The sequence below is a fragment of the Nicotiana tabacum genome, chromosome 11 (assembly GCF_000715075.1).
Source record: "Nicotiana tabacum cultivar K326 chromosome 11, ASM71507v2, whole genome shotgun sequence".
NCBI classification, from domain to species: Eukaryota; Viridiplantae; Streptophyta; class Magnoliopsida; order Solanales; family Solanaceae; genus Nicotiana; species Nicotiana tabacum.
In genome coordinates, this window is record NC_134090.1 from 158,829,850 (window position 1) to 158,843,602 (window position 13,753).

Genomic DNA, 13,753 nt, shown 5'->3' on the forward strand with positions numbered 1-13,753 from the left:
CGAGCAACAGACTAATAATCCCAGGAAGACAGGATAGGAAACAAAACCAGTCGAGAAAGGAAACAGAATATTTTGTGCTATAGCCACAGAAGTTCAATAACCACCAAGGCTCAGCAAATAACCAGCACAGTTTCGACAATCAAGGAGACTAAAACTCAAACCAACAGCACACAGAAAGCTCAGTGTAGCAACAATCACAGCAGAAGAAACACAGACTTCTCTTAATGGAACAAAGAACAATCCCAGTTAGGATAACCAACTTGGTTTCTTTGTGCAATTCTTGGACAGTGTTCAGTTACAGTATTTCTGGAAATTTCTTTCTGTTTTTTTTTCAGTTTTCTTCAACTCACAAGACCTCTCTTCAAGACTAAAATTTCCAGCCTTTTCTCTCTTTTTCTGAAGACTAAAAGTCCAGCCTAAGACTCAAAACTCCAGCCCTCCCTTATGTTCTAAAACAGCTTATTTATAAGCTAATCGACCTAGTGCAGCTAAGCTTCCTGCATCCTCAACTTTGCAGTCTGCCCATCCCTATTAAGCCCATCCTAAGCATCTTTTGATGCCAGCCCTTTTGTTCCCCACGCCTGGCTTTCTTTAATCAAGAGTTATGGGTTCATTTTAGTATTCATTTTAAATTCCCATGCTCTTATGTCTTGTTCCCCATTGGCATTAATTTAATCCCAAATTAGTACCCTACTTGTCAGCTCGTTTAAACTAATCATTTTTGTTCTTTTCAAACCCCAGACTACCCTTGCTAGCCCTTGATTATCACTGCCCTGCCCATTGCAGTATCAGGGCACTTTGGGCTTTAACCATTCGATTTCAGAATTGCCCCAGCCTGGCTTTTTTAATTGTTTACAAGGTAGTTACAAACTAATATTCATAGGCAATGCCCAATTCAAACCACAATACAGGCTCATTAGTCATGCGACATTATTAGTTCGTTCGTTTCATTAGTTATAGAAAACTAATCGACGACATTTATCGAGTCGACTATACTAATTATAGCAGGTAATAATCAACCGCTCACATAAACAATACATTTAGGGACCTAAAGGGCATCAGACAATTTTTGTTCAATTACTGGGGCCTATATGAGTTAACTTATCTGACGATTAAACTAATCGACGATCATGTTTGTCACAGAGTACATTCAGAATCATACACAGAACACAATCGACCAAATAAAAAGGTCTTTACAGAGATGAAAGAAATCCGAATGAAAAAATAACAAAAAATAACAAACAAACATAATGACACATGCTGACCACTTAATCAAAACTATCACAAAAGAAAGGAAAACTTACCGAAAATGTTTAAATCAAACAGACCCCAATCTGATTCAACTTCGAACTTTTGAGGCCGAACAAACTTTAACCAGGGTGTTCTCACATGAGAACACCTTGATTAAGGTCTATTAGACCTCAAACCCTTGTCAAGACTGGCCGGGTTCCCCAGGTGTATGTGTTTCAAGTTCTGGATTTTCAGATCTGGATTTTTAGGAGTTGTGGGTAGATTCGGACCAAACCAAGCTTGGTTTGGTCACGAGGAAGGTCAGGGGGTGTCTGGTATGAAGATGGGGTAACTTGGCATAGGTACGGGTTCGACTCAAATCTTCAAATGAAGATTCGAGACGAACGAAAGTGATTCGAGGCAAATGGATAGTAGATCCATGTTCAGGAGAGGGAGGGGGTCTTAGGGTGTTCAGGAGGCGGTCACCGGCGTTCGTGCCGCCGGGTTCTGGTGAAAGGGAAGCTAGGGCGGCTGCTAGGGTTTGGGGGGCTTCAGTGTTTGGATGAAGACGATGAGTGGGGGGTTAGAATAGGGGGCGTGGGGTATGATAGGAGGCTTATATACGGGGAGGCTGATTCAATCCTGGCCGTTGGATTGATTAAAATTGATGGCCAGGATTGGGGAGGCTAGACCATACGGTGCCGTTTGGTTAATCAAGGGGTCGGTCAAAAACGGGAATGGGTCGGGTCATGAGGGCTAATAAGGGCCATCAGATCACTGGAAATGAACGGCTCAGATTAATCATCCCTGAAACGACGTAGTTTTGGTGTTGAACTACGTCGTTTTGATGGCCTGGGGAATGGGTCGCTTGGGCTGCTGATTTGGGCTGCTTTTGGGCTTAGAATATTCAAAACAAATAGGCCCAAGTCCGGTTAATCTTGCACTATTTTCTTTTTGTTCCTTTTTCCTAATTTTAAAATTAAATAAATAGAAATTAAAACAATTATTAATTTAAACCTTTAACACAGTTATCACTCGCATATTGAAATATTCAAGTAGGTTTAAATCACCACCTAGATGCATTTCATATTTTTTGTGGATTTTCTTTTAACGACCGAATTTAATTACCCTGACATACACGCTTTGTATTTTGATCGGTAAGACTAAATGCAAAATGGACAGACCCGCAAATGATTAACAACACATGTAACGGAAAACTTGAAACATTGTATAGCGCAGTCATTTGTCGCTATTTTTTATTTTCTTTTTGGAGCGATTGCCGGTAAAGCAAAAATCACGTGCTTACAGCTGCCCCTCTTTGCCCGAAGACACGAAGGGTATTCGTGCAAAGATAAAGCGAGCGATTTTTGCCCGTCCGAATACTCCGTGTGAAGCATTTTTTTTTTGAGAAAGATTTGACCGAACCTTTGCTTCAGAGGTTTTATGGTGAGGTTGAGAGTAAAAGTACGAAAAATAATGCCATGCAATTTTATTCATTATGTTTATTCGTTTTACTAGTTGGATGTTTATTGACTGTTTCTTATTATCGTTCCCTTATGTAGTTATCGTATCTTGTACCCCTTTCGCATGTGCCCTCCCAATAGTACATGCTTAGCCTTTATTTGTTGTTATGTTGTACGTATATTGTTGTATGCACAGGTTTATTTACGTGGGTGTCCTATCATAATCTCGTCACTACCTCGTCGAGGTTAGGCTCGACACTTACGGAGTACATTGGGTCGGTTGTACTCATACTATACTCTGCACTTCTTGTGCAGATTTTGGTGCTGGTTCCAACTGGCGCATCAGCTCGGATTGGCATTTGGAGACTCGAGGTAGATCTGTTGGCGTTTGTTGACCTTGAAGTCCCCTTCCTCGTTCCTTATTTTACTGTTCATCTCATTCGAAACAGTTATATTTATTTCAGACTTTATATGTAGAACCTCTAGAAGCTCGTGTACACTTGTGGCTCCAGATTCGGGTTGTACTAGATATTAGATTACTACACTAGTTCGTATTTTATTTTGGACTTCGTTTCTGTTTAGTTGGTTAAATTGTTCGAAGTGGTTAAAATTTGTAAAGAATTACTCTAACGTTAGCTTACCTAGCAAGTGAATGTTAGGCGTCATCACGTTCCTTAAGGTGAAAATTTCGGGTCGTGACACTAGCACACATAAAGGCGGATAAAATAACATAATGTCGGTTGAAATGATCTGATCATTTCTTGCTTCAACCTCCGGATTCATTAGCTTATAGCTGAAATTATAGTTATTGAATACGTTAAAAAGGGACGATGTAGACCTATGATCACGTACGTGCAAAGAAATTATCTTGATAGATTGCTGTCTCTTACAAACCATCTGATTTTAACTAAAAGTATGCTGGACGAAAGAAAAAAATCCGTATCATTAAAACAAATTAGTTGGTGTTGATGAGTTTTAATCATGTTAGTACATTTAATTTAAGTCCAAAAAATTAGTTGATGTTGAGTTTTAATGGAGTATTACTAATCTTATATTTTGAAAAACATAAAGAAAGACAAATAGACAAGACCATTAACTAGAGTTGCCCAATACCAACGGCCACTAACTAGCCCCCAAAGGCGCGCTTAATTCATTTATATTTCACTTTTGACTTCCCTTTTCCTCGCTCTTTTCTTCAGCTTCCTTTCCATTCTTCACTTTCCCCTTCCCTTCTACAAACTTAAAAAACCTTTTGCTTCTCAAAGAGGAAAACAATATAAATCAATGTCAAACAAGTCCTCTATTTTCCCCGTTGTAGTACCTCAATACTTCACTGGCAATGGCTTTGATCCTCGAATCGATTATTTTCAGGTAAATACCTTATCTTCATCTGTAACTTTTAACGTAAACTACTGGTCTGAGTTCAAGATCAGTAGTACGAATAACAAAATAACGTCTCAATTCCAATTTAGTTGAGATTGACCAGGGCGAAGCCACATGAATGCAAGGAGGTTTAATTGAATTCCTTTACCAAAATTCATATATAAATTGAATTCATATATAATTCAAATTTTACTTTAGGTCACAGGTATGAGTTCTATTTATAACTGTAAACATATGAATTTCCTTGAATCAAAATCACAGTCAAGTTTAACATATTTTATATTCTATTGGGAAGAATCAGAAGAATATTATAGAGGCCTATTATATTGTATCTTTTATTGTGTCTCGAAATCAAATACTTCAATTTGTTACGTTATTTCATGTATTGATTATTTTTCCTAGACGCAAAATTTTGTTGTTACAGTACCATTATTGCTTCATTTATTTTCTACTCTCTTTGACATAATTCTAACTACTGATATTTATTTTATTTCATTGGAACCGTTTTATTCCAACATTCAATATTTTGGGATATTAATACCATTTATGAATATGACAAAAAACAGATCAAGAAAAACATCCACCGGAAAAGATGGTGGAGAAATGCTCTGTTCATCTTCAAGTGGAATAAAAGGAAGCCTTTAAATGAAAGTACTAACTACGGCAATTTTCACCGTCGGAATGTTGTATTAAGTGGATCAATTTCTGGGCCGGTGTATATTACAGAAAGTAGAACTGGGTCAAACACGCCTCGCCGGAAAACCCGACGGCCGTTCTCCGGTTCACTGGCCGGAAGTTTGATTCCGAGCAAGAAAGGTGATTTGGAGATACCATACGTTAATCTTAAGGAGTTTAACACGGACAGGCAGCAGACAACTTCAGCTAATCCCATCTATTTGGTCACATGATGAAAGTAAATTCAAATCAAGTACTAGACACTGTTAATTACTCATGTAATTTCATTTTAAAATATTCTTAATCAAGTATTGTAACTTGTAATATTTTTTATGTAATTTTTAAATATATAATTTATTTATTTATTTATTTTGAAAAATCTGTATTCAAATTCACATTTAAAATCAAGCTACCCTCACCCTCGTACTTCAAATCTCCCACATGAAATGAGATTTTTTTATAATGATGGTGTTTCGATCAACCGTGGCGGAGCTAGAAGGCTGAACGCGGGTTCGGCCAACCCAATAACTTTTACTCAAATAATGTATTTATGTTAAAAAAAATCACTTCCTCCGTTCCAATTTATGTGAACCTGTTTGACTGGGCACGGAGTTTAAGAAAAAATGAAAACTTTTGAAATTTATGGTCTTAAACAAGTCAAAAAGAGGACCTAGAGTATTTGTGTGGTTATAAAAGCTTCTCATTAAAGATAGAATTGTAAGTTTAAGCTAAATTGTTTTCAAATATAGAAATGCGGCATTCTTTTTGGAACAGACCAAAAAGAAAATAAGTTTACATAAATTGAAACGGAAGGAGTATAAAATATATACAAATATTAAATTTAGAACCTAATTAATAGCTCTTAAAATTGTTGTTCCGAAATCCAACCCATAAAGTTAACTTGTGGCTCCGATTCTGCCGATCAATATGTGCATATTTTTAACTATTTTATCAGACACTTGTCAGTTATACCAGTACGTACGACGACTAAAATGTTGGCCATTAAGTAAAGGAAAGAAATTTTGAAGTGCAAATAATTAAGTAGGGAGATTAGAAAGGAGACCGCTCCATTAACTCCCTCCACTTTATTTTATTTGATATTATTTTTTATTAGTTTCTCTAAAAAAGAATGACTTTTCTATTTATAAATAAAAAAATTTAGTTTAAACTTTCTATTTCACTCTTAGTGATATATTTTTATGGTTATAAATTTCTTTTTTTTCTTAATGATATATTTTCATAGTCATCAATAATCTAATTTTATGTTTAACATTTCAAGTTTTACAAAAAATTATTAAACTAATTACCTAATCAAATTACTTTCAGAAACAAAAGGAGTAATTTTTTATAGTTGGAAAATGTTTTTTGTTTTTGCTCTCTTTGTGTAAAATTAAACTTAAAAAAGTTTTCCTCTTTCCTTGTGAATTTTATGTGTTCTGATCCTTTGGGAGTCCGTAAGGAGTCGTTTGGTTGGAATACGATTTATATCGGAATAAATTATGACGGTATAAGTTATATTGAGATAAGTTATGATGGGATTAGTTATGTGCTGGGATTGTTGTTTATTTATTGTTTGGTATGTTATATTAAGAATGACAATTGCATAATTTCTAAGAAGAAGGTATAAGTTATACCTGTGCTAATTACCCCACCTTCTATAAGGTATAAGTTATCCCAGTGTTAAAATTAATACCAAGATAACTTATACCTAATTTACTAACCAAACAGAATATTAAGGTGATATTAAATTTTTATATCACCTTTATACCTTCTTGTACCTCGTACCAAACGACCCTAACTGTGTAATGAGCTGGTACAGCTGCTACAGTTTGCGTTTGATTTGACAGAAGCCCTATTCTATGCTCAATTGAACATAGAATAGGGCTTTATTATTGCAATTTTAGTCAAAGGTCGATATCAAAAAATAAAAAGTATATTACTCATGTAACTCTTTTTTTAAAATAAGTATTTAATATTCAAAATGTACTAATTCGATTAATTTAGATTCATATTGTACTTAATATTCAAAATTTACTGATTCGACTAATACATATTCGCATTATACATTATTACTTAAAGTGGAGCTCTCCCCAACATTTATTTATCTATTTCAGCTCTCGAATTCGATATTTCTGGATAAGAGTGGGAGAATCTCATTCACATTTACAACTACAAAACTTGAGCTTACCTCTCCATTTTATAAAGTTGGAACTTTGAGTTTTCAATGATGCGGTATAAAAAAAATGTATTAATAACCATGGTAGATCAGGTTTAGTTCCATTACTAGGGAAAAAGCTTAGATGGTTTTTTCTAATTATCTAAAATTTAGAAGGTAAAGTTATTTGATACTTGTACTAATAAAAGATAATACTATTACACGAACTTACAGGTAACAGGTCCGAGCTGTGTAAGCAACCACTAATATTTGCATTAGAGAAGTCGTCTACATTACACCTTTTAGTGTACGACTCTTTTCCCGACCTTACATAATTGCGGAATATTTTATGCACTGGCTACGCACTGATACAAGATAATATAGATAGTCATTAAAATATTTAACGTACACGCAAATTATTCCAAACATCAAGCTTCGGAGTAGCAAATACTACTTAATAAGGTATAAGTTCATATGACGGCGGCAATAATATTGAGATCCGTTGGGCGCAAAGTTTGTTAATTGTCTAGTATTTGTGAGTTGGTTACATTAATATGATTCGGACACAGTAGTGGGGAGTACACGTAATATTGTAGCACGATAGTATTAAACAGTGGCGAATCCTGTATTTAAATCATATGAGTTCAATTTTTAAAGTTTATAGCATTAACACATTATGTTTTTAAAGTTATAAATTCATATCTATTTTTATAAATTTACCGAATTTTTATATATAAAATTTTACTCCGTACAAAAAAGTATGGGTTGAACCCATAAATACTACGCTACATCCGCCACTGGTATTAAAGTCTTGGTGACCGTTCGTGCATGTGGGGTCGACTTAAGCTCCAAATTTTGGTTTATTATTTTGTAATTGAAAGGAGAAGTCGTTTTCTAGATGGGAAAACCATGCCAATTAGGCAATCCAAACCAAACTTTTATACAGAATACAAATATATAAATAAAGGATTATTAAAATTTAAAAAATATTACTCTCTCCATCCCTAATTTTTGTAATATTTTTCGTTTTTCGAGAGTTAAACCAAAAAATCTTGACTGCGATTTGTTCATTTGCCTCTAAATATTTTAAATTATTAATTATTATTAGTTGTAATACGTTTTAGTAGTTTCTAAATATATAAATTATTTTCAAAAAATTTAAAGATAATATATCTGAATTTACAGTCAAAATAAAAAAAGTAACTCTCAAAATCCGAACTGTGTGATATAAATTAGGATAGAGAGTACTTATTACTTTTGAATCCATAATTTTAAAAAGGTAATAAAAAATCATATATTAAACCCATTAAATTAAGATTCAGAATTCTCAATTAAACTAGGGGTGAAATTCAAAAATAGCCAGATTTACAGGTGGTAATTGAAAAATAGCCAAAGTTTCAAAAGTAATCGAAATTTAGCCACTTTTCGTGTAAAGATAAATCTGAACAAAAACATTGTTTAAAATTCGTTAAATATTCCAGCATAATATATTGGAGTTTCGGTATAATATACTGGACTTCCATCATAATACACTGGAGTTCCAGCATAATATATTGGTCCAACATAAGATGATGGAAGTTCATACACAGGTTCTCCAATCTCCAGTATATTATGCTGGAACTTTCCGTGTATTGGAGTTCCAGCATAATATGCCGAAAGTCAATATAGAGGTGCACTAATCTCTAGTATATTATGCTGGAACTTTCCGTATTACAACAAAATAGTGGCTATTTTACTTTGCAACTGCTAACTATTTTTTAATTTTCAGTCCAAAAACTGATTAGCCCGTGCTATTTTCACCACCTAAATTAGGTCAGAAACGCAATATGGCCAAGTGTATTGCTGCTATTTTCAACCTCACCACTCTTGAAGCAATTTCATAACGTGGTCTGCTCCAGCCAATTTGGAATGGAGAAACGCAAATGTCATGATCCTAATTTTCCTTCGTAGGATGTCGTGACGGCACCTAGTCTTTAAGACTAGGTAAGCCTAAATAAAAATACGGAATAACTGAAATAGTAATTTAAAACTCAAACCTCAACAATTATTTAAAAAAAAAATCTGTAACTCAACATATACATTTTCCAAAACCCGGTAAAATGTAAGTCATAAGCTCCAGATACAGTACTGAAATACTCTGATACATCATTGTCTATAAAGATATAAAGAAATAAGAAAAGAACAAGATAGAATGGGACTCTGAGACCTGCGGATGCGAGTATGTGTACCTTGTAGTCTCCAGAGCAGCAACACAGCACGCTAATACCGAGGCCAATAGCATGTACCTAGTTCTGCACAAAACATGTGCAGAAACGTAGTATGAGTACACCACAACGGTACCCAGTAAGTACCAAGTCTAACCTCGACCGGTAGAGTAGTGACGAGGTCAAGTCAAGGCCTTACTGGAGATAATAAGAACAAGACATGAGATATAATGATATAATAAGAATAACAGGGAAGTGAAACAATAAGGAATTTACGGAAAGTAACCACGAAAATCAAGAAAAAAATACAACACGAAAGGAAAACAACAACCAAACAATACACCAAATAGAGAAGATCAACGTAGGCACTCCTAAGGTACCGCCTCGTAGTCCCAAATTATAAATTAACTCACAATAATTGAGAGTACGCATAATATTGTAGCACGATACTATTAAAGTCTTAGTGACCGTTCGTGCATGTGGGGTCGACTTAAGCTCCAAATTTTGGATTATTGTTAGGAAAGTGAAGGAGAAGATTTCTAAATGGAAAACCATGCCAATTAGGCAACAACCTAACCGGTTCAATCTAATCCAAATTTTTTGATATGGAATACAAATATACATATGTGTGTGAAATTTTTTATCAAAAAATTTCAAAATAATATTACCTTTTGTGTCTAAAACGATAATGAAAGAAAAATTCAAATATTAAACTCAACAAATTAGAATTCAGACATTTAAATTAGGCCAGACACGCAATATGACCAAGCTTACTACAATACACGCAAAAGGTGGAGCAGTGGTTTTTATAAGCCTATCATTTGGTTTAAGATTTTAAACCAGGTTATCCCACAATATATTATTCAGAAATTATAATCAGGATTGAAGAAATTTCACCTTTTATATGGAATAGACTATTCCGTTATTCTGTATAATATTTATCTGCATCAATAATTTATCTCATATTGCTACCTCCCTCTAATGGGTTTCCAGCTTGGTTCTGACATTTCTCACAGTGGACATAGACAACAAAAGATTTAAATTTACCCTAAGCTATCAAATTTGATAGTTTATATGAGTTCACTTAACTATAGAGAGACCGGGTCCTTTTATGAGTTCCCACTGAGAATACTAATAAAACAATAAGTAAATAAGACAGGGAGTTTTACGTGGAAAAATTCCTGCTCAAGGGGATAAAATCACGACTTACACTAGTAGGATTTCAACTTCACTATGAGTAACTTTTAGATTACACCCTATGCAATCTAGGAATTAACTCTTAATCCCTCACTAACTTGTAATACACCTATGACAAGCCACTTCGTAATACACCTATTACAAAGACTTCAACTCATGACTAACTCTAGTCACGACACAAACACTAAGGGTTTATGATTTTACAAAAGGGTTTCTAAGCAACGCTTCTAGCTAAGCAAATTAGGAATTACAATGAAGAACAATTACAAAGTTACAACTCAACTAAAGACAACAAAATACTAGATTTAGGAACTGGTCCGTAGTAGCGTTAAACATTGTTCTTGATGCACTTGAGAATTGAATGCTCGAATATCATATGGCTTGAATGCTTGAAGTGGATTCTCAAGTGTTCAAATGATATTTTGTTGTAATACTCTTGTTAATACAACTTGGATGACATCACTTGAATGATGTAATCACTTGGTTGGTCAAAGGACAAGTGATTGCAGAACTGGTGCTGCACTGTTTCTGTGTACAATACAGGCAGTCACTTTTCAGTTGTACATAGTTGACTTTTCGTACTGCTGTCAGGGAAACACAAAGGATCAAGTCCCTATTTTGGTTCTCTATCTTCTGAAGTTGTAGCAGTTTACATTAGTTGAAGTCCATTGATTAGCAATGTGTACTAAGTGTGTCAAGTTCCCTATCTGATTCTCTGACAGTAAGTTTGTTAGGTCATCATAGCTTTACATTGGAAACCCATCAATTTTCCCCTTTTTGATGATGATAAACTTAGACATTGATAACATATTTTTGGAACAAAAATAACCAGATGAAGCAACAGGAACTTCACAAGTTCCCCCGGACTTTATATTTCCCCCTTAATCAGATCTCCCTATTTCAATTATACTTCCCCCTTTTGGCATCATTAGCAATACACAAGCAAGCAATCAGCATAAAGAAGTCTAGCCGAGCTAAATCATGCCACATATGTGCACACAACATGATAGAAGAGAAAAATAAAGAAACATAAGCATTAGAGAGCAAGAAAGGATAGTTTTTATATATAAAACATATGCCTTTGCTTATACAGCAAATGCAAAGATTGGAATGTTTTCAATGGGAGCAGTACAGGTGCATCCCATCCACGTCACAAAAAAAAGAAACAAAAACATTTGCCAAGTCATCAAAACAAGAACACAAAATCCAGAAATTGGTCACTGAAAAGGCTGCCTAAAGGACACTAAGAGGAGAGGGTTTGGAAGCTACAACAAGGGTTTGAAGAACAAGATCTATTCGGGCATTTGCCGATGTTTGCTCGGTGAGTAGTTTCTCCTTCAGGTTCTCTACTTGTGCCCTAAGATCAGCATTTTCTTTGGTCAAACGAGTTATCTCCTCATTTGACCTTGAGGCCCCTTGGGCCTGCTGACCTTCCAGGATAGCGTTCTGCGCCTTCAACTTTCGAATCTTCTCAGTTGCACTGTTTTGAGAATTGATGAGCTAAGAGATTGTCGAAGTACTGCCTACCCCTCCTTTCTTTTCGATACACTCATATTCCTCCAAAGTTGTTTGAGAGAAGGTCTGCTTCTTGGTTCCCACCTTGCATTGTCCCAGTGGTACTTTGAAGAACATAAAAACGTGTGTAAGAAGAAACCCATATGAAAGACTATGGTTTCCATCCTTAAAAGTCGCCACTTTCTGCATATGCTCAATCATGATGGCAGGCAAGTTCACAGGTGTAAATCTATCTAGTGCCTCTATCGGATACAAGTCGGACCTGGAAGTCATGGACCTCCTCTCATCACGGGGTAGAAGAACCTTGTTCACCAGCTCGAAGAGTAACTGATAAACAAGGAGCAAGGCTTTCTTGTGAACATGTTCCACTTTTTGGTTTGCATTATCCTTCACGATAACATTTCTGAAGTTTGACTTACACACATCCTTCACAGCAGAAATACCAAATGTAGGGACTTTTAGAATATCCCCAAGCAGAGCAACATCAAACACAATATCCACCCCATTAACTAAAGCACAAATATGGTCAGTATGAACAGGAAAGAGGTCGCCATAGAAGCTTTGGACCTCATTCTCATACACCTTGGGCGTATCAATTTGGAATAAATGTCCGCACCATTGAAACTCAACCATCTCAATTACTTGTCTCATGCCAGCCATATCAGAAATTGCTAGGTCAAAAGTGCGACCCAACAGGACCTTTTGGTGCCTTAAACTTTCGGTAGCAGACCTAGTCTCACTTTTCAATTTCTTTGTAGAACCAGGTTCCTTCACATGTTCCAAATTTCTCTTGCCAGACTTCACAACACGTGATTTTTCTTTTCAACTAGATTTGTCCAAAATATCCTCATCAGAAAATGATGGTTCACTCATAACATCTTTCGATTTTCTACTTTTCACAACAGCTTTCAATTTGAATTAGGGGTTGTAACATTTTCCACTAAAGCAGAGTGCTTCTTCTTTTGGGACCTTTTAACCAAGGAACTAGGTTCCTCTGTTGCTTCCTCATCAACTTCCACCACAAGGACGTCCTTGTCACATACTACCTCTCTATTTTTCACCAACCTCTTCTTTTTCTTCTTACTACTCCTTTTGCTCTTTTGTAGGGCAAACTCATAAGCCTCTTTTGCTTGTAACCTAGTAGTAGGTCGCTTGGTAGAAGACTCAAGAGTGATTACTGGCCTTCGCTTGACGATAAATGTATCTAGAGCAATGTTGTCTTGATCTTCCTCATCACTAGACCTCATCTTAAGAACCAGAATTTTCAAGGGCTCAACAACAAAGTGTGGAGAAGGTGCAGGAGCAGAACTGACCTGGGAGGGGGGTCAAGTCCTTCACGAGAAGTCCTAGCAGTTTTTGCTGGTGCAGAGCCTTCAAACAGCACCACGGCTCCTTCTTCCACTAACCCCTATGTCTCATTCCTTTAAGACTTGGGTACACTAGAGACTACCTCATGCACTATTCCATCTGCAGATACAACAAAAATGGTTGCGATGATTTCCTCTTCTAAAGACTCCATGGACACCACAGAATTTGAAGTAAGAATGGCGGAAGGTTGATCAATCCTAGCCCCTGAAACCTCTAAAAATTTGGAGTTTTACCCTATTCTCCACCCTTGCCTTGGTTGGTGAGAATCTCAGTCGATAGAGATGAAGGATTATCGATTTTTGGGGTTTTTGAGTCCTCATCATTTGGAGGGAGAGAGAGGTCTGAGATAATCGCATTAGAATAGGAGGGTGTAGGGAAATCTGGGTTGGAGGTGTTTTCAGTGGTTGAGACTGGAATGGTGACAGATGGTTCATCAGGGACGGAAGACTCATGAGTTTTCTCTGGATTAATTTCTACTGAAGAAGGGATTTTCGAGTGATTGTCGGCCATTACAGAGATAGAGTTGAGAATTTTTGGAGAAGGTCTGATGAGAGGAATATGAT

General features: G+C 35.9%; 1 long non-coding RNA gene across 1 annotated transcript; it reads left to right on the top strand.

Annotated features, from left to right (window-relative positions):
* Positions 1–3,920: 3,920 nt before the first annotated feature.
* Positions 3,921–5,130, top strand: LOC107806028 (uncharacterized). The gene is made up of 2 exons (XR_012696842.1): positions 3,921–4,064; positions 4,643–5,130. It is a non-coding gene; the product is annotated as an uncharacterized LOC107806028 (long non-coding RNA).
* Positions 5,131–13,753: the final 8,623 nt, after the last annotated feature.